This window comes from Terrapene carolina, unplaced genomic scaffold, assembly GCF_002925995.2.
Source record: "Terrapene carolina triunguis isolate 2854851 unplaced genomic scaffold, T_m_triunguis-2.0 Scaffold132, whole genome shotgun sequence".
In the NCBI taxonomy this organism is placed as follows: Eukaryota; Metazoa; Chordata; order Testudines; family Emydidae; genus Terrapene; species Terrapene triunguis.
The window spans coordinates 13,821,233-13,840,775 of NW_020664483.1; the positions used below are offsets into that span (position 1 = coordinate 13,821,233).

Genomic DNA, 19,543 nt, shown 5'->3' on the forward strand with positions numbered 1-19,543 from the left:
TCAAAAAATGGATAGAAGCATTATGTCATAGCCCAGAGCCTGGTGGAAGTTAGCGGGGAGAGATGAGAGTTATTTTCACTATCACAAACTGCAAAGCAGTTGCTCTGATCATAGAATTAAAAAAAAAAAAAAAAAAAAGAGTAGGCCAGATACTTGCTCCACCGAAGTCAATGGAGCTTTGCCAATTGCTCCACTGAAGTCAATGGAGTTTTGCCAATTTACACCAGTTGAGTATCTGGCTGAAATGAATTTATAGAAGATACATTGTCATATAAGCTTTTAAAAAAATCTATATGTGCTAATTAGAGTAAGAAACCTAAGGCTTTCACTCCTGTCCATAGTAAAGAAATGGAGCTCTCGGGCAAAATGTCTGGATTTAACACAAATTATAAGAAATCAGAGGCCATAGGGATAGAACTACCACAGGCAGAGAAAATGCAATTAGAATAGCTTTTAAATTTAAATGTGCTAGGAAATTGATGAGATACTTAGGGGTGAACATTCCAGCCCAAATGGAAAAACTATACAAAGAGAGAATTATATGCTGCTTTTAGGGAACATCAAAAATTACCTTGCAAAATAGACAAAATTTCATTTTCATTCCTGGGGAGAAAAGAGACTGCCAATGACCCCTCTTCCTCTTCCAGGTTCTGACAATTTTATGTCTAAGGAGCCCTTAAAGGGCATTCACTCACATGTAATCAGTGGCACCGTGAAATTGACAAGAATGACAGCCAAGAGATGTAAGTAACAGTTTCTGCAGGGTCACTACGTCACCCTAAGTACACCAACATAAGCCCTCTTGTGAAGGTGGAGTTATTATGTCGGGGTAGTGGGGCACTTACATCGGTGGGAGTAAGCCTATAATGCAGGGATCTCAAACTCAAATCACCATGAGGGCCACATGAGGACTAGTACGTTGGGCCAAGGGCCGTATCACTGAAACCTTTTCATACAACGATACAAAAGTATAGTAAAAAATTAAGAGTAATATAGTATGCTATTAAAAGTCTCCTCCCCCCCGTGATATTTCTCTCTGATTCACCTTCCCTTTCCCTCCCTCCCAGTGTTAAAGGAAAAGGGATTTTCCCAGTGACTGGCTGCTGCCAGGGGACAGGGAGAAGGGGTGGTTAGATGGGGCAGGGTGGGGTGTCAGGGAATGGGGGGGGGTTGGATGGGGCAGGAATCCCGGGGGGCGGGCAGATAGGAGGTGGGGGCCAGGTCATGACCTCCCCTAACCAGCCCTCCATAAAATTTATTAAACCTGATGCGGCCCTCAGGCCAAAGAGTTTGTCCACCCCTGTGCAAAAGGAATTACGCATTATTTTTATTGAGTCTGCCAAAAACCCCTACAAATATACATTACAATGATTTGGATGTATATCTGTGAATATTTAATTGTTTTTCCTAAAGTTAATTAAGTATTTTAGGGGAAAGCGTCAGTGTGGCCACCAATGAGAGTTGGTGGCTGCACTTTGAGGCCACCAAAACTTGTTGTGAGAACCCCGCTAGTTGTTCCCTCAATTAAAGAATGAAGCTACTGCTGACATCCTTATCTTAAAAAATGTACATGAATGTACAGAATTCTCCTAGTCTGGAGTTGAAGGAGACAGTCCAGGAACTAAATGGGAATTATTGTTGCAGGACTGGACAAACCTCAAGATGTCAGGCAACAGAACAAAAGCAGAATAAAGTACAGTAGGCTAGATCTTCCCAGACCAATAAGTATGCATGAAGTCAGTCTTTATTTATATAAGAAACCCTGCTCATACTCAGGCCAAAACACTTTTTCCCCTTAAAGAGTTTGTCTGAAGTGAGATAGTCTAGGATAATTAGCCTATCCACCAATAACATACTTATTAACCAAGCAGTGGCAGCTTAATAATCTTTCCCCAGCTTCCCCATCAAGTATATGAGATACATGAATTTACCTTTTGATAACCCATTACTGTGTGTCCAATTAATTTGTCCCTCCTGCAGTGCCTATACGGGAGTGTCCCTAGAGATATTTGTTCAGCCTGATAAACTTCCCTGGACTCCAGTCTTCTGTCTAAGATATATACATAATCAAGAACCACTTGTTCTAGCCATTTCTTCCATCACCCAAAGGCTGATGCAGGTTCTTTCCAGTGTCCCCTACTGCAAAATACTAACGCTACTATAAGATATAACCATGCTGCAGACATTTCAAGATAGTGAGGGTTTTATTCTGTTACTCAATCAGGCATCAGAAGCCAAATTACAAAAGTCAGAAGGATATACTCCATCACAGACGGGATGGCACTATGTGCTACATCACTCCAGGATCACTACAAAGATGATACGCTAGATAAACAGGATCAGGAATCTGATATGTGAATGAGGTAGAATCATCACTGGTGAAGAACACCATCACACTTCAATGTTTGTACCAAGGAACAGAGCCATCCTTAGCCATTCTGAGGCCCTACGCAGCCCCCCTGTGGGGGAGAGGGGGCAGGCCTCCACGGGGGGAGGGGGCTTAGGGGGCAGAGGAAACTGCCCCACAGCACTCACCAGTGGTGCGGCTGGGGCTGGGTTTCTGCATTTACCGCTGCCGGTGAGTGCAGGCCTGACCCCTGCTGCAGTCCTCAGGAGAGTGGGGGTGGGGCAGAGGCTTTGGGGAAGGGGTGGAGTGGGGGCAGGGCTGGGTAGGAGCAGGGGTGAGAAGAGGTGGGGCTGGGGCGTACTTTGCATATGGGTAGGGACGGCCCTGTCAAGGAACGACCTACTTTTGGTTGCCCCGAGATATAAACATGTATATTATGTATTAGAACAGGGGTGGGCAATATTTTTCACAGGGGGGTCACTCCATTAATTTTGATAAGTTGTCACGGGCCACACATTTCTACTATATTAATGGGGGGGAGCGAGGTCTGGGAGGGAGTTTGAGTGCAGGAAGGAGCTCCAGGCTGGTGCAGAGTGTTGGGGTGCAGGAGAGGGAGAGGGGGTGTAGGCTCTGGAAGGGAGTTTGGTGCAGGAGGGGGCTCCAGACTGGGGTAGGGGATTGGGGTGCAGGAGGGGGTTCTGACCTGGGGCAGAGGGTTGGGGTGCGAGGTACAGGTTCTGGCCTGGAGGCACTTACCACAGATGGCTCCCGGCCAGCGGCGCAACGGGGCACTCAGGCAGGCTGCCTGCATGCTGTGGCCCCACGCCGCTCCCGGAAGCGTCCAACTGCTGGCATCGTGGCACATCTCTGCACACCCCTTGTGGGAAGGAGGGCAGCGGGTCTCCGTGCACTGCCCGCACCTGCAAACACCGCCCCCGCAACTCCCATTGGCCGGTTTCTGGCCAATAGAAGCTGTGAGGACGGTGCTGGGGGCGGGGGCAGCATGCGGAGACCCACTGCCACCCCCCGCAAGGGACACACAGAGACATGCCAGCAGCAGCCTGATACTTCCGCGAGTGCCGTGGGGCCACGGCAGGCAGGCAGCCTGCCTGAGTGCCCCACTGTGCCATGGGACTTTTAGTGGCCCAGAGATTGTGAGGAGGCAGCCAAAGAGCCTGGCGGGCTGGACAGAAATTTTAGATGGGCTGGATCCGGCCCGTGGGCCGTATTTTGCCCACCCCATATTAGAAACACCATTGGGTATTTGGCATCATCCATTTGATAATACCGCTGCTGTTCAGGCTGCACGGTGCTGTTTGTGATCCTCAACCTCTCTGCATATATCCAAATATCCGTAACAATCACGAATATAATGTATGGTCCATATTCTTCAGCAAATTGAGGATACCAAAGTCAATAACAGGAAAAGCCACTCTTCATTTGTACTAGTCAGTCCAGAAGGAAAAAGCATAGTACACCTCTGCATCGTGAATCTCTTCATACTAGACAAACACTGCATAAAAGGACAGTCACAAAGGAAAGGATTTGTGATGAAGTTACTCCAACTGCCTGCACAATAGAATCACTGGCACCTATATTATGGATCTCATGTGATCAGACACAATGCTATCCTAAAAGGTGAACATGACAGTGTGTATATACAATCAATTTGATTAAGACGGAATTTCCAGACAGAAACACTGAACTGCTGTCTCTTAATAGTGACTGAAAAGTTAGCCAGTTTAGAACAGGATTATAATAATAAAATTTACTGATACACCAGAAACAACCTGATTTGTGTCTTGCTGATCCAAACTCGGTGCTAGTTGGGGGTAGAAACAGAGGCATTCTACTGAAATCTTCATACAGATTATGATTTATTAAATCTTCCCTACAGATACAATATTTTAGATGTGTCATTAATGCAGAATTACAAATACCAACAACAAAGAGTAACTATTCTAAGACTCTTTGGCAGGACATTAAATTTTGTGGGTAAATGCCTCTAACAATTTACATACACAGTAGAAGAAAGAAATAGGGATAAAGATTTTAATGTTGAAAATAATCTGAGATAATTAACACTGTTTTTCAGACATTTCTCTTTATTTTTGCAAGTCAAGTTACAGAAAGTAAGCTCCAGATGGCTGGGTTCTGTAATATGTCTAAAGGCACTCGCTGAATTATTATAGAGAGGAGTAATTTCTCTATAGTTAGGATTGAGGCTGCTTTCCATTGTAAAACTGATTTTGGCCATCTTTCTAAAACCCTCAAAAAGGGTTCATTCCCCTTCAAATTTGACATGCTCTGTGGTCAACAGATAAATCTTTGTCCAAATATGAGGCAACTTGAATGAGCGATTTATGAGATACTCAGAAAAAAATAAGCATTAATTATGTTTTCAAAAGTCTATGAACAATTTTTGTCACATCTTACTTTAAAAAAATGCTCTATCCTAGAAACTTCAAATTAAGTTTATGGAAAGATCTTGGTGAGATTTAGCTTAAAAGACCAATTTTTGCAGACCAGCATAATTTAAAAGTTATTCTGTCAAATTAGAAACACTATGTAATATTCTTATTTGCGATTATGGGCATATTCTGCATGCAGAAGCTCTGCACCTAAGAATTTACCTAGTCAGAAAGACTCATTTAGGAAACAAACTTTTATTAATATATTCCACGTTCACAAAGAACTGTACCATAGATGACAACCAGCTTTTCTCTCAAGATCTAACTACCTCTACAAATAGAACTGTTACAGATTAGATTTATAAGTGTGTAACCATCTGGTGACCCCCAACAAAATTACATCCCCTTCTACAGAAGTAAAAACAAAAACTTAAATGAGCATAGACCAAATATTTCACATTATTTTATGTATTTTTTTCAAACTTTTTAAAAGACACCTATTACTATTTACCTTCAAGTCACATTATTCAAATAACAAATATTTATGGAGTCGGTCTCTCATGTGGTTTTACAGTATACGCCACTGTATAAACTGTACAGTATAAACAACTTGTTATACTGTATCATTCGGTTTCTTTGTGGATTCTGCCAATAAAATGTTGGATGTGGTCACAAACATTGTAAATCTGTCTTGTGATCTGGAAATAAAAATCTGCATGCTCACATTTTTCCCTTCCCAGAGGAGGAGGTAAGGCTTTAAAATTCCTGCTGTAATATATTTAACTGGGGGACTTGCTCAGCCTTCAGTTACAGAGGAAAAGCTTGAGATTTTGCCTTAACTACAGATTTGTGGAAGGCAAAACTGAAATGAAAGGAATAGCGAATATTTGGACAGATGTTTCCAGAATCATCAACAGGTGTATCTACAATTAAGTAACTTTCCTTTTTTGTCCGAGTGACTGTCCATATGCACATTCCACTAACAGGACCAATGGTAGGTGGGAGCTCAGAGTCTTAAGAAAACAGGGATTGTAACACAACCTTTCCAAATGCAGCTTCTGAGCTGGAGGCTTTAATGATGGTGTAATTCTGTGTTAATATGTGGAGAGATCCCTAGGTGGCTGCTTTACATATTTCCATTAGGGATGTTGATTAATCACAGTTAACTCACGCAAGTAACTCAAAAAAATTAATCGCAATTAAAAAAAGTAATTGTGATTAATCACAGTTTTAATCACACTGTTAAACAATAGAATACCAATTGAAATTTATTAAATATTTTGGATATTTTTCTAAATTTTCAAATATTTGATTTCAATTTACAACACAGAATACAAAGTGTAGCGTGCCCACTTTATATTATTTTTATTACAAATATTTGCACTGTAAAAATGAAAAAAGCAATAGTATTTTTCAATTCTATTTTTCAATACTCATACAAGTACTGTAGTGCTTGTGAAAGTGCAATTTACAAATGTAGATTTTTTTTGCTAGATAACTGCACTCAAAAACCATATAAAACCTTAGCACCTACAAGTCCACTCAGTCCTACTTTTTGTTCAGCCAATCACTAAGACAAACAAGCTTGTTTACATTTATGGGAGATAACGCTGCCTGCTTCTTATTTACAATGTCACCTGAAAATGAGAACAGGTGTTCGCACGGCACTGTTGTAGCTGGCCTTGCTAGGTATTTACGTGCCAGATATGTTAAACATTCTTATGCCCCTTCATGCTTCGGCTACCATCCCAGAGGAAAATGCTTCCATGCCGATGACACTTGTTAAAAAAATAATGTGTTAATTAAATTTGTGACTGAACTCCTTGGGGGAGAATTGTATGTCTCCTGCTCTGTTTTGCCTGCATTCTGCCATATATTTCGTGTTATGGCAGTCTCGGATGACAACCCAGCACATGTTGTTCAATTTAAGAACACTTTCACTGCAGATTTGACAAAATGCAAAGAAGGTACCCATGTGAGATTTCTAAAGATAGCTACAGCACTTGACCCAAGGTTTAAGAATCTGAAGTGCCTTCCAAAATCTGAGAGGGATGAGGTGTGGAGCATGTTTTCAGAAGTCTTAAAAGAGCAACACTCCAGTGTGGAAACTACAGAACCTGAACCACCAAAAAAGAAAGTCAACCTTTTGTTGGTGGCATCTGACTCAGATGATGAAAATGAACGTGCGTCAGTCTACACTGCTTTGGATTGTTATTGAGCAGAGCCCTTTATCAGCATGTATTCTGGAATGGTGGTGAAGCATGAAGGGACATATGAATCTTCACCGCATCTGGCACGTAACTATCTTGTGATGCCGGCTACAACAGTGCTACGCAAATGCCTGTTCTTTCAGGTGACATTGTAAATAAGAAGCAGGCAGCATTATCTCCTGGAAATATAAACAAACTTGTTTGTCTGAGCAATTGGCTGAACAAGAAGTAGGACGGAGTGGACTTGTAGGCTCTAAAGTTTTATTATTTTTGAGTGCAGTTTTTTTTGTACATAACTCTACATTTGTAAGTTCAACTTTCATAATAAAGTGATTGCACTACAGTACTTGTATTAGGTGAACTGAAAAATATTTCTTTTTTACAGTGCAAATATTTGTAATAAAAATAAATATGAAGTGAGCACTTTGTATTCTGTGTTGTAATTGAAATCAATATATTTGAAAATGTAGAAAACATCTGAAAATATTTAAATAAATGGTATTCTTATTATTGTTTAACAGAGCGATTAATCATGATTTTTTTAATTGCACGATTACTTGCGATTAATTTTTTTAATCGCTTGACAGCCTTAATTTCAGCCTTTGCAAATAAAATACCAGAGCACTTCTGACACCTAGGGTCTGGAGCACAGCCTCCACTTTAGAAGCATGTGGCTTAGGGACAAAGCTAGGTAAATGAATCTGCTGGTTCCGATGAAATTCTGTAATTACTTTCAGCACAAATTTAGGATATGTCCTCAATATATCCTCAATATCCTTCCAGATAGAAGATAGTATAAGGAGGGTCTGCCATCAAAGCTTGGATTTCTCCTACCCTCCTTGCAGAGGTGATATCTATGAAAACATCGTTTTTTAATTGTTAAGTCTAATAAAGAACATATTGCCATTGGTTCGAACGGTGGGCTGCTTAGAGCTGAGAGAACTAAGTTGAGGTCTCAAAGAGAAATTGTTTCTTTAACCAGTGGAAACACCTTGATGAGACCCTTCAAAACCTGACCACAGTTGGGTGAGAAAAACTTTGTTCATCCACTGGTAGGTGGTCTGCAGAAATAGCAGTCAAGTCAACCCTGACTGAGCTAAGCAACAGGTTCTGATGTTTCAAATCAAGTAGGTATTCCAAAATATCAGACACAGAAGTTTCTTGAAGTGTCAGACCTTTGAAGACACTAGGAAGAAAAGCCTGGCCCTTTCACCAGATAAGTCTGTCTTATAGAATCGTTCCTATTATGCTATGCAAATATGTTAGTTTATATAATGAAGGCCACATAGGCATAGATAGTAAGGGCATGGTGACCATTGGGTGCAGAACCAAAGACCGTATTCAGCTTGATGAACATCATAATATCAGTCACAAGAGGAGTCTCTAGATTCCTTCTGTGAGGCTGAATAAATTGGAGGAGACATCCATGATGAATATATATGGGAATGTCCTGATTTTTTGCTCTCATCTGACATGACTGAAGATGATGTGGAAAAGAAGGAGTCCAACACAATTGGCAGGGCAGTCAATAAATGTGTGGATAGTAGAGCTCTCAAGGTACTCAGTACCACTTTGAGAGAGAGAGAGACCAGGTGCCAGAAGGGACATGGTGTTGTATAACAATGGAGAGTCCACTTCCTGATACTCTATCATCTGCTGGTACTGTAAACGTAACTAGTACTGTATGGTGCCAACGGATGAACAGATAAGCCAGTGTCAACGGCGCCAACACAGCCGGAGCTAGAAGCTGTGGTGCCGAAGCTCTAGAAATGGACAGTATCAACTTAATTGAACAAGAAGTTAAAGGTACCAAGCTCTGAGATACAGAAGGCGCTTTCAGCAGTACTGCACATGAAGATGTCTTAGCGTTTTGTTTTGTTGCCAAAGCCTTGGTACTATGGTGAGGCTAAACTGCATTAGTAGCCATACTGGTACATGAGTTGTCAGAGGCAGAGTAGTGTGGGAAAGCCAATGTTTTTGTGTTTTTTAGGAGATCTTTGTCGATCTACTTCTGGAATCTCCTGTGCCCGGTGCATTTCTCAACAACAGTTTCTTGTCAGATCTGTTAGATTTTGAAGCAGGGGAAACTGTTGATTGTGCCTGGGAAGCTAGAGGCACAGCGCTGGCACTATTAGGTGCAGAAAGATCAGATCCAGGGGGCCTTGTGAACCCGGGTCCAAAGCCAGCCTCTAAGTGCAGGACTTGCAAATGGCACATTTTCCAGGGATATGTGATTTCCCCAAACAAAATAAACATTTTAAGTGCCAATCATTAAAGCAAAGCACCCCCACATGAGAGGCAGTACTTAAAACTGGATCTTGAAAAAAAGCCATTCCTGTACAGGGGAGGGGGAGGAGGGAGCTAATTCTGGTAAAACAAACAAACAAACAAACAACTTACTCTAACAAAATGCCAACAGGCTAATAACTACATTTAACTATTCCTACCCATATACAAGTAAAAAGTTAAGCAACAAACAGCATGCAGCTCTGTCTCGAAGCCAAGAGGCAGTGAGTGGAACTGAGTGGCAGCTGGCCCAGTCCATCTCTTTATGCCCTTGGTGTGGAGTACAAGGACACTCAGGTCATACTTGGGTGTATGGAGTGCATGCACACCATAAGTGGAATGTGCACAAGGAGAATCACTTGAAGAAGAACTCTATAATCTTGCTCTGGTTATTCATTAATGATGCAACAGACTGCAGGATACCCAATCTCATAGCTTTTATGCCCTTATCGATACTTATATTTTCAAGTAAATTTAAGTTCTCACTGCAGGTAACAAAACTGAGTACATCTTTATGTAGTACAGTTACTCTGATTTACATTTTGAAATATTCAAATACTTGCCTCGTAGTCTTTCAAAATTTCATTAACTACAAATCCAAGAAGTAACACTGGATTCATTTGCACAGTACACAAGGCCAAACCTATAAGGCACCTGCCTGTAGAACTTCCACTAAATTAAATGGGAATTTGCATGTGGAGGACTTGAAGGATCACACCCTTAGTTCACATTTTTGCATGATGAGACATGCTACCACAAAGGTACATCTAGCTTTCAAAAAAAAAAAAAAAAAAAAAGTTTTTATATTGAATTACTTTAGCGTGATTGGCAATCCTACCCTCTTACTACCTGCATTAATATTTGTTTGCTATATCAACATCCACTTTTCTAAGTAGTATTGCATCATTAAATATTAATGAATCTAGAAAAAAAAATCTACAGCACAATAGATATCAGATAAATATTCTCATCATCTAAAGATTAATGCATCGTTTATTTTACTCCATGAGGCCTGAAAGAGTAAGCTTTTGTTTAACTAACTTACTTCTTAAAAGTAAAATTTAACTTTGTAAATGTTCACTGAAGCTTTTGGGATAATATCTTATGCTTTTTTGTACAACTAATGTAGTGACCCTGTAATTAGCTAATAAAAAATGTATGTCATTTGACTCGGAGTCTACAAAACAAGAACCTCTTACTACTACTTGTATATAAATATAAACAAATATTTTATATTATAACAAATATTTGAAAAAGGCTGAAGTGCCTCAAAGCTTATTAATCTGAAAATATGTATATTATGCATGGTATCATTTTAATGTTGCCTTACTAGACATCCTAATTTATCCTGTCTTTATATTCCCCACATACTAAATGACAGAAGAATTAACTATAAACAATTGTCAAAATAATAACGTAATTTAATCAGCCAAACTTTTTACAACAATGATAAACGAATTACAAACAAAACTGTTAAGTGCAACAAATATTCATTTTACAGACGTCCTTTACAGTGGGTATGCACAGGACTATGAACTCAGAAAGCCTTAGGAAGTAGATAATGTTTTCACCCCTCACAATCTATTGTGACACTGAAAATGATGGGGTCAACCCAAAGAATTTAGTCTTTAGCCTTGTCAGTGCAAAGAGACTCCAAAAGTAAGTTATAAAAAAAGGCTGCTTTCCCCCCCCAAAAGGTAGAACGTTTCTTAAGAGAAAATGTCACTTGTTAGTTGTTACCAACGTTTTAAACCAAATTAAAGCAAACAGCACCCACTGGTGGGTTTGCTTTGCCCACAAGGGGGTGAAATCAGTGGAATAGATGGATTAAGTGAATTTACTTCCCAGCTGTGCACACCTAGGGGGAATAACATCTGCAAGATAAGGCCTCACTATTGATATAATGGTTTGGGACCACAACTGAATGATGGCTCAACTTTGCATGAGACTGGCTATCGTGAGGATGCAGTCAACCTGACATCTTTTAAGGGGCCTCAAATGGTAACTAGCTCCCAGAAGAAGCTCTAGGGTTATTCAGAGCATGTGAATAGGACCTTAGCAGGCAATCTGGGGTCTTCCAGAGTGACAATAGAGCCCCCAGCAGAGATAGCATAATACCACAATGTGACTGCAATGCCACAATAGGTTTTATTAGGGAAAAAAGTGAAATTAACTTGGCAAAAACTGTCTGGTGTTACAGTTAAACTACTGGTAATTGTTGATAAAGTTGCACCAGCTCTGTTTCACATGGCTGTCTATATTATGCTATGCAAATATGTTAGTTTATATAATGAATCATAGAATCATAGAATATCTGGGTTGAAAGGGACCTCAGGAGGTCATCTAGTCCAACCCCCTTCTCAAAGCAGGACCAATCCCCAACTAAATATAATATACACACAGACTTCTATGTATTTATCTAAGGCCTCCCATCAATGTAGAATCTACCTACTGCACAATCTTTAATGTATTTATCACCACAGAACCCCTGTGATAGAGCACCATACTGTTTTCCCCACTTTTACAGATGGGAAATGGAGGAACAAAAAGTGTAAGTGACATGCCCAGAGTCACACAGGAAGTCTGTTGCAGAGCCAGTAACTGAACCCAGGTTTCCTGGGTCCTACGCTAATGCCCTAACCACTGGATCACAGTTCTTCTCTGTGCATGCCCATGCATACACACAGAGGAATGATTATCCACCTGATAAAAATGCAGATCCATGTAAAAAATGGAGCTTATCACAAACCATGGCCATTCACCTGGATTTCTCTCGCTAAACCCTCTCTGCTGGGACTACTTGCAATATTACACATAGATGCTTTTTTAAAATAAAGAAATTAACTTGCCAGACAACTGCTCCCTTCTCCCAATACAACTGTCTCATCTGTAACAAGCAATATTCACTCCTGTACTAGTCAAAAGTGTAAGATTCAATATCTCCAATTTCAATTATGATATAACTGACATCACAGAGACTTGCTGGGCTAATTCACAGGATGGAATGTAGGTATGGAAGGGTAAAGCCTGCTCAGCAAGGAAAGGCAGGGGGGAAAAGGAAGGAGGTACTACCTTGTATATCAAAGATATATATACTGTATCTGCACTGAGGTCAAGATAGAAGTGGAATGCAGGCCTGTTGAAAGTCTTTATGTAAGGATAAAATGGGTAAAAAACCAAGCATAATGTCAAGGTAGGGTCTACTATAGACCACCTAACCAGGAAGAAGAGAGGGATGAGGCTTTTTTTAAAACAACTAATAAAGTCATCCAAAGAACAGGACTTGGGTGGCGATGGGGGACTTCAGCTACGGAGACATCTTTTGGGAAAATAAGACAGCAAGGTACAGATGACCCAACATGTTCTTGGAATTTACTGGAAACAACTTTGTATTACAGAAGTGGAGAAACTGACATGGGGAGATGCAGTTCTAGATTTGATTCTGACAACTAGGGAGGAACTGGTTGAGAATTTGAAGGTGGAAGGCAGCTTGCGTGATAGTGATAGAGTTCATGATTCTAAGGAATGGTAGGAGGGAAAACAGCAGAATAAAGACTATGGACTTTAAGAAGGCAGATTTAGAAAATTTACAAATACTTAGAAGCAAGAGGAAGACCAAGGACAAAGTATACTCATCACTCAATGAGGAGGGAAAGACTATAACAGAAAATGCAACAATGGCCAAAGTGTTAAATGCCTTTTTTTGTTTCAGTTTTCACAAAAAAGGTTAGCAGTGATCGGATGATCAGCGCAGTGAACATCAGTGTAAATGAAGTTGGATCTAGGCTAAAATAGGGAAAGAACAAGTTAAAAATTATTTAGACAAGTTAGAAATACATCACAGAAAACTTAAGGAACTGACTGAAGAGTATCCTCCCTACAATAACTTTGCGACCTCCCCACAACTCCTTTTTGGGTCAGGACTCCTACAATTACAACACCATGAAATTTCAGAATTAAATAGCTGAAATCATGAAATTTACAATTTTTAAAATCCTATGACCGTGAAATTTATCAAAATGGACCGTGAACTTGGTAGTGCCCTAGTCATAGCGGATCACAAGCTAAATATGAGTCAACAGTGCAACACTGTTGCAAAAAAAAAAAAAAAAAACATACACATCATTCAGGATGTATTAGCAGGAATGTTGTAAGCAAGACACAAGAAGTAATTCTTCCACCCTACTCGGCACTGATAAGGACTCAACTGGAGTACTGTGTCCCGTTCTGGATACCACACTTTGAGAAAGTTGTGGACTAATGGGAAACAGTCCAGAAGAGAACAACAAAAATTATTAAAGGTCTAGAAAACATGACTTATGGGGAAAGATAGAAAAAAATGGGTTTGTTTAGTATGGAGAAGAGAAGACTGAGGGGGGACATGGTAACTGTCTTCAAGTACATAAAAGATTGTTATAAAGACGAGGGTGATAAAGTTTTCCTTATCGACTGAGGATAGGACAAGAAGTAATAGGTTTAAACTGCAGCAAGGGATTTAGGTATACATTACGAAAAACTTCCTAACCATTAGGATAGTTAAGCATTGGAACCAATTATCTAGGGAGGATATGGAATCTCCATCACTGGAGATTTTTAAGAACAGGTTAGACCAGGGATCGGCAACTTTTGGCATACGGCCCGCCAGGGTAAACTCCCTGGCGGGCCGGGCTGGTTTGTTTACCTGCCTCATCTGCAGGTTCAGCCGATCGCAGTTCCCACTTGCCGCGGTTCGCCACTCCAGGCAAATGGGGGCTGCGGGAAGGGCGGCCAGCACATCCTTCGGCCCACGCTGCTTCCCGCAGCCCCCATTGACCTGGAATGGCGAACCACAGCCAGTGGGAGCTGCGATCGGCCGAACCTGCGGACGCAGCAGGTAAACAAACTGGCCCAGCCCGCCAGGGGGCTTACCCTGGCGGGCCGTGGGCCAAAGATTGTGGATCCCTGGGTTAGACATACATCTGTCAGGGATGGTCTAGATAATACTTCATCCTGCCTCAGTGCAGGGGACTGGACTAGATGACTTTATCAAAGTCTCTTCTAGTCCTACATTTCTATGATTCTATCGCAATCAATCTGGGCCAGAAACAGCTTTATATCAAGTAAAATAGTAGATTTGTAGCTTTCTAATGGGACACACAGCATTTACTTCCAGCCCTATCAGGTACAGAGAAATTGAACCTTAAAATATTCACATATAAGATATATCTTGGTAATTTTTACAGTTTTCCAAAAAATTATTAGAATTTCTCTTCTCCCATGGAGCCCTGTATAGTGGGGCTCACTCTGTTAAGGAAGACTTATATAGGGCCACACAAAAGATTCCCAATCATTTTTTTAAATTCTCAAAAATTTCTAAAATAATTATGTTGCAAAATACGTCCTATGCAGAATGCATCAAAGAATGGTACAGTGTAAAGGTTTTACTGGCACTTGTTTGGGATAACCTGCATTGTTCACTAATGGTTTTGCCAATTCAGCCACCCCAGACTCATGCTGATAAATCTTTAAACCACATTTTGCACTTATGTATATTTCTCTAGTGTCTGTACATATTTTTATATTTTTTGTTTTAAAAGTTCTATATTTAGACAGAGTTTTCTTCTTATGAAATGAGCTATAGTGCAGAATGGTGAAAAACTTCTGGGGTGACTTCAAGACCTTACAACTTCTAAATTAGCAATGGAATCATCTAGATAAACCTTCTGGGGTATATTTGAGGTTTTAATGAAAGAGTCAGATTACAAAAGTCTAGAGTAGTAGTACAAAATGATATAGCTTTTAAGTTTAGTTGCACTGTATTAAAAAACAATATTCAAATAAATTATTTTTCCCTGCAGTATACCAAGTTTTTGGAAATAGAATTAAAATTGGGCTTTCATTTTAGTCTGAGTAAACTATAATACTAGACTGTAATACTGTATGTTCTAGTGAGCTCCAAGTGCCCAGGGTGTTGTGAGAGAACATTTTGCTTCAGGCATTTGAAACTTAATGCTACTTTAATATTCTCTGTTGGATATTGTTACAATGGAATTTCAACTATTTCCTACAATTTGAGTTAAAGATTACCTGAATAGTGGTGAGCAGTACAAAATTTCTGAAGCATATATCTAAGGCTGACATAGTGGCTTAATGTCCTGTTGTTTCTTGCTTTAGCAAAATTAATTTCTGCAGTCTTCTACAGTGAATTCAAGCACCACCTGGAGATTTAAATTCATTGTTAACTGCAGTGTATTTCCAGCTCTCTTGACTGCTATGCTGAGGCTGGCCCATGTGTACCAGACAAGTAGTAAAAGATAATGCCATCTTATAACACTACTTCATGTGCTTTTGAATCCAAAACTAGCCATACCGTGGGTACCTTAAATAATCATGTCATTCAGTGCCTTGCTTCAAACAAGTCTGATTATATATCACAACAGTCTAAAAAAATTGCATGGTTTATCCATAATTAAAAGTATATTGCACAATCCTTAGGAAAACATCTCCCAATAGGACTGAGACATGTCAACAGGCTCCTACATAACTAAATTCCATGCTTGTGGCGATACATTATCTCAGTTGTTCAAAACAAAGGGCTAGATTCCAACTTTACAATCTTCCCTGAGTCAGGAGCAGTGTGTAGCTGTACCTCTCCAGAAAAAACAAATTGTGACTATAGTCAAATTTTCCCCTGCTTTCCCCTTGCTTGGGTGGATGGGAAAGTTATTTCTCCTCTTTTCATGAAGAAGCTTACTCTCCGCGCTCTTCCCATTCCACATCTGCATTTCCCGTTCCCCCATACAGCCAAATAAGACCTGAGGACAATCCAGCCCTAAATTTGGCAGTTAAAAGATTCATTCATCTGACTCTACTTAAGCTTAGGCAGAAAGATTATATTGCTATTTATGTGGTTTGTTAGTACTAAATTATCTGATATGTTAGTTTTCATAAACTATATGAAGAGTCAACCTGGGATCATGAGATAAAGAAAGGCAAAAGTTAAAACTGTACAAAAAAGGTGGGCAAACATCAGGGACATATTAGTTTAATTTTTTTTTAATTTGCAATAAAAACTTTTATGTCATGTAAAAGTCATTAAGTTTAAAGCCTTTTAAAACATTTAGAGCAGTGGTTCCCAAACTTGGTTCGCGCTTGTTCAGGGTAAGCCCCTGGCGGGCCGCGAGATGCTTTGTTTACCTGAGTGTCCGCAGGTACAGCCACTCGCAGCTCCCAGTGACCGCAGTTTGTCGTTCTCGGCCAATGGGAGCTGTGGGAAGCGGCGCAGGTAAACAAAGCGTCTCACGGCCCGCCAGGGGCTTACCCTGAATAAGCCGTGAACCAAGTATGGGAACCACTGATTTAGGAGGACACCATCAAATTATAAATGTATACTTCTCTCTGAAAATATTTAGTCTACTATTGTTCTTAATAGCACATAAAATTAATAAAACTGAAACAGACTAAAGAAAAAAAAGACTGATTTTCAGATTTTCATTTTGCGCAATTGACATTAATTGCTGTGTAGCTAGTTTCACTCTTATTCTTGTCTGGTCAGTTTCCTTTTTTGTTCATCTGGGTCTAGGGTGACCAGATGTCCCGATTTTATAGGGACAGTCCCAATTTTGGGATCTTTTTCTTATATAGCTTCCTATTATCCCCCACCCCGTCCTGATTTTTCACATTTGCTGTCTGGGCACCCTATCTGGGTCTAAAACAGAGCAACAGGGGAGAAAAAGATTTTTAACTAAAAAAAGATTTTTGTAAAACCACAAAAATTGGCAGGGGGATACAGAGTGTAGTAACTGCAGACATTTTCTTGTGGGGATGCATTAAATTTACTAAATTTTGAACTGTTAATATCCCTGTCCATTGGTCTGCTAGGTTCCACCTAAAGCAGTAACACGAGGTAGGTGGGTGAAAGATGCTATCTTTCCTTCAGAATTTCTCAGGAACAGCAGCATTATTGAGATGCGTCTGAAACCAGGTATGTAAACAGAGTCATTCCCCCTATTCCTACACCAGATAAATCAAGGAATTTGTAACCTCTCTGTCCCCTGTGATCAAATGGCAAACTTGTCTATTTCAGAGTTCCTGATCTCTGAGCCTCCCGTAAAGCCCAGGTACTAACTTGGCAGCTTGGGATTCTCAGGAAAATTGGCTCAACTGTTTACTGTCACTTCCACTCATTCACATGAAAAATCTCTAAGGCTGTATATATTAAACAGATAAACATTTAAAACATTAAAATAATGGAATCCACGACACCAATGACATCCATTACAAAAAAACAGCTTCAAATATTGTCTTGCTCCTGTGGCTAGAAGAGATTTTGGCAGCACTAAACCAGCCAATATGACTATAGTGAAATATTGTTATATTCATATTTTTGTTCAGAATAATTTTTTCTGATAAGCAGAGGGCCAGAGGGGATATCAGGGCATCCTCTGTCCCCATCCTCCATGGTTTTACAGGAAATACTGATACTATCTGAAAATTTTCCTTTTATGATTTTTCTGCAATTTTTTTCCAAAACCCTTTACATCAGGGGTTCTCAAACTCGGGGTCAGGACCCCTCAGGGGGTCGTGAGGTTATTACATGGGGGGATGCAAGCTGTCAGCCTCCACCCCAAACCCTGCTTTGCCTCCAGCATTTACAATGGTGTTAAGTATACAAAAAATTGTTTTTAATTTATAAGGAGGGTCGCACTCAGAGGCTTGCTGTGTGAAAGGGGTCACCAGTGCAAAAGTTTGAGAACCACTGCTTTACATTCTTGCTTATTTTTGCCTATTTCCAGCCTCTTCATTGTTTTACTATTATATATTTCTCTCTCTCCTGCAAGGTTGTTTCATCATCATTGATTTTTTGCTTCTGTTTCTCTTTTTCCCCCATTTGGTATTTTATGGTCATGTTTATTTTTATTTCTTTATACTACTTCTTGTCTTTCTTTTCACTTTTTTCTCTGCTCAGCTAATTCAGATGGGGCTCCCCGAGAAGCTCAAAACTCCATCACTGCCAGGCCCATCTAACTACAGACCATGTATCTACATTATAGATTAAAGTTATCTTAAAGAGTCACTAAAATCCTACTGAATTGTCTACCTACTTCTATTATTTCACCAAAATTGTAACATTTCAGTAGCAGACAAAAGGGTGACGGAAATATAATTCATGTATCCCCTCCCCCCAAGCGATCCATCCCCTGTCTGCCGCGGGCACCAGCTGAAAGGTCCTGGGTTCGCACGGGAGAGTTACAGCGCAGCAGCACGTTGGTGCGCTCCGGAGCCCGACCTGGGGGCGGTGTAGACAGCACCACGTCTTGGCTTTCGGCAGTGCTGCGCACCCCGGGCTTCCCACATCTTCCCCACTCGCTCCTCTTTAGCCCGCGGCGCCCCCCCGGGGGAGCCACGCCCGCGCGCTGCTAGCCACGCCCCTCCGCCCGGCCTGCCGTGGGGGCGGGGGGCAGCTGGGCCCTAGGAGAGGCAGAGGCCCCCCCCGGACACCCGAGCGATCTGAAAGGAGCGGCAAGAGTGAAGCCACGTGACAAATACCGGCGAAGACGCAGCTGCCTCCACGGCTGAAGGTAGCTGCCGCCTCCACCTCAGGGACCCAACCGTCCCTTAGTCCGGGCAGCCCAGCCCGCCGAGCGCCCGGAGGGGGGTCGCTGGCCAGGGTCCCGTTCACCTCACAGGGAACGTCAGGAAGTGGAACGAGACCGGAGCCGTAACTGCTGCGGCGTCTGCCGGATCCTAGCAACAGCGCGCTCTGCTCTCGTCACTTGGCAACCGAGGAAACAACGTGCGTGCGCATGCGCACGTACTGGTGCCATCTCACCTCGTCTTTCACTTGCGCGTGCGAACAGGTCAACGCATAATGCAACCGTTCGCCTCTTTGGCTGCGCATGCGCGCACTCACCGGTTCGCCCGAAACAGGAGCGTTGACTCTGCACACACACCGTCCCCCGGCCTCCCGGCTCTTCGTCTCGCGCATGTGCAAAGATACACATGGGCCACGTGTCTTCTGTAGCGCATGCGCAAAAGCTTGAGCTGTAGCGCCCCCTGGCGGAGGCTGGGGAAGCTGTTCCTCGTTGGCCCTGCTGTGAATGTGCCCAATAGTTACTGCGGGCGCGCCTCAGCGGTTGGTGGGGAGGTGGAAAGAGACTGGACACGAGCTACTGTCAGCACGACGAGCTCACTAAGCGGCAGCGAGGCTGGCCCGGCGCATGCTGGGAGTTGTAGTACTCCCGAGACTGAGACTGAATGGAACGCGCGGAGAGCAGGGTGGACAGAGACTACAGCACCCAGGCGGCTGC

The 19,543-nt window shown here is 41.6% G+C and overlaps 1 protein-coding gene across 1 annotated transcript in view; it reads right to left on the minus strand.

Annotated features, from left to right (window-relative positions):
* WDPCP (WD repeat containing planar cell polarity effector) overlaps positions 1–19,211 on the minus strand; it is a 236,389-nt gene extending 217,178 nt beyond the window's left edge. Inside the window, exon 1 of the mRNA XM_029911895.1 lies at positions 19,147–19,211. The gene's annotated coding sequence lies outside the window, so the exon portion shown is untranslated. The remainder of the gene's footprint in view (positions 1–19,146) is intronic.
* Positions 19,212–19,543: the final 332 nt, after the last annotated feature.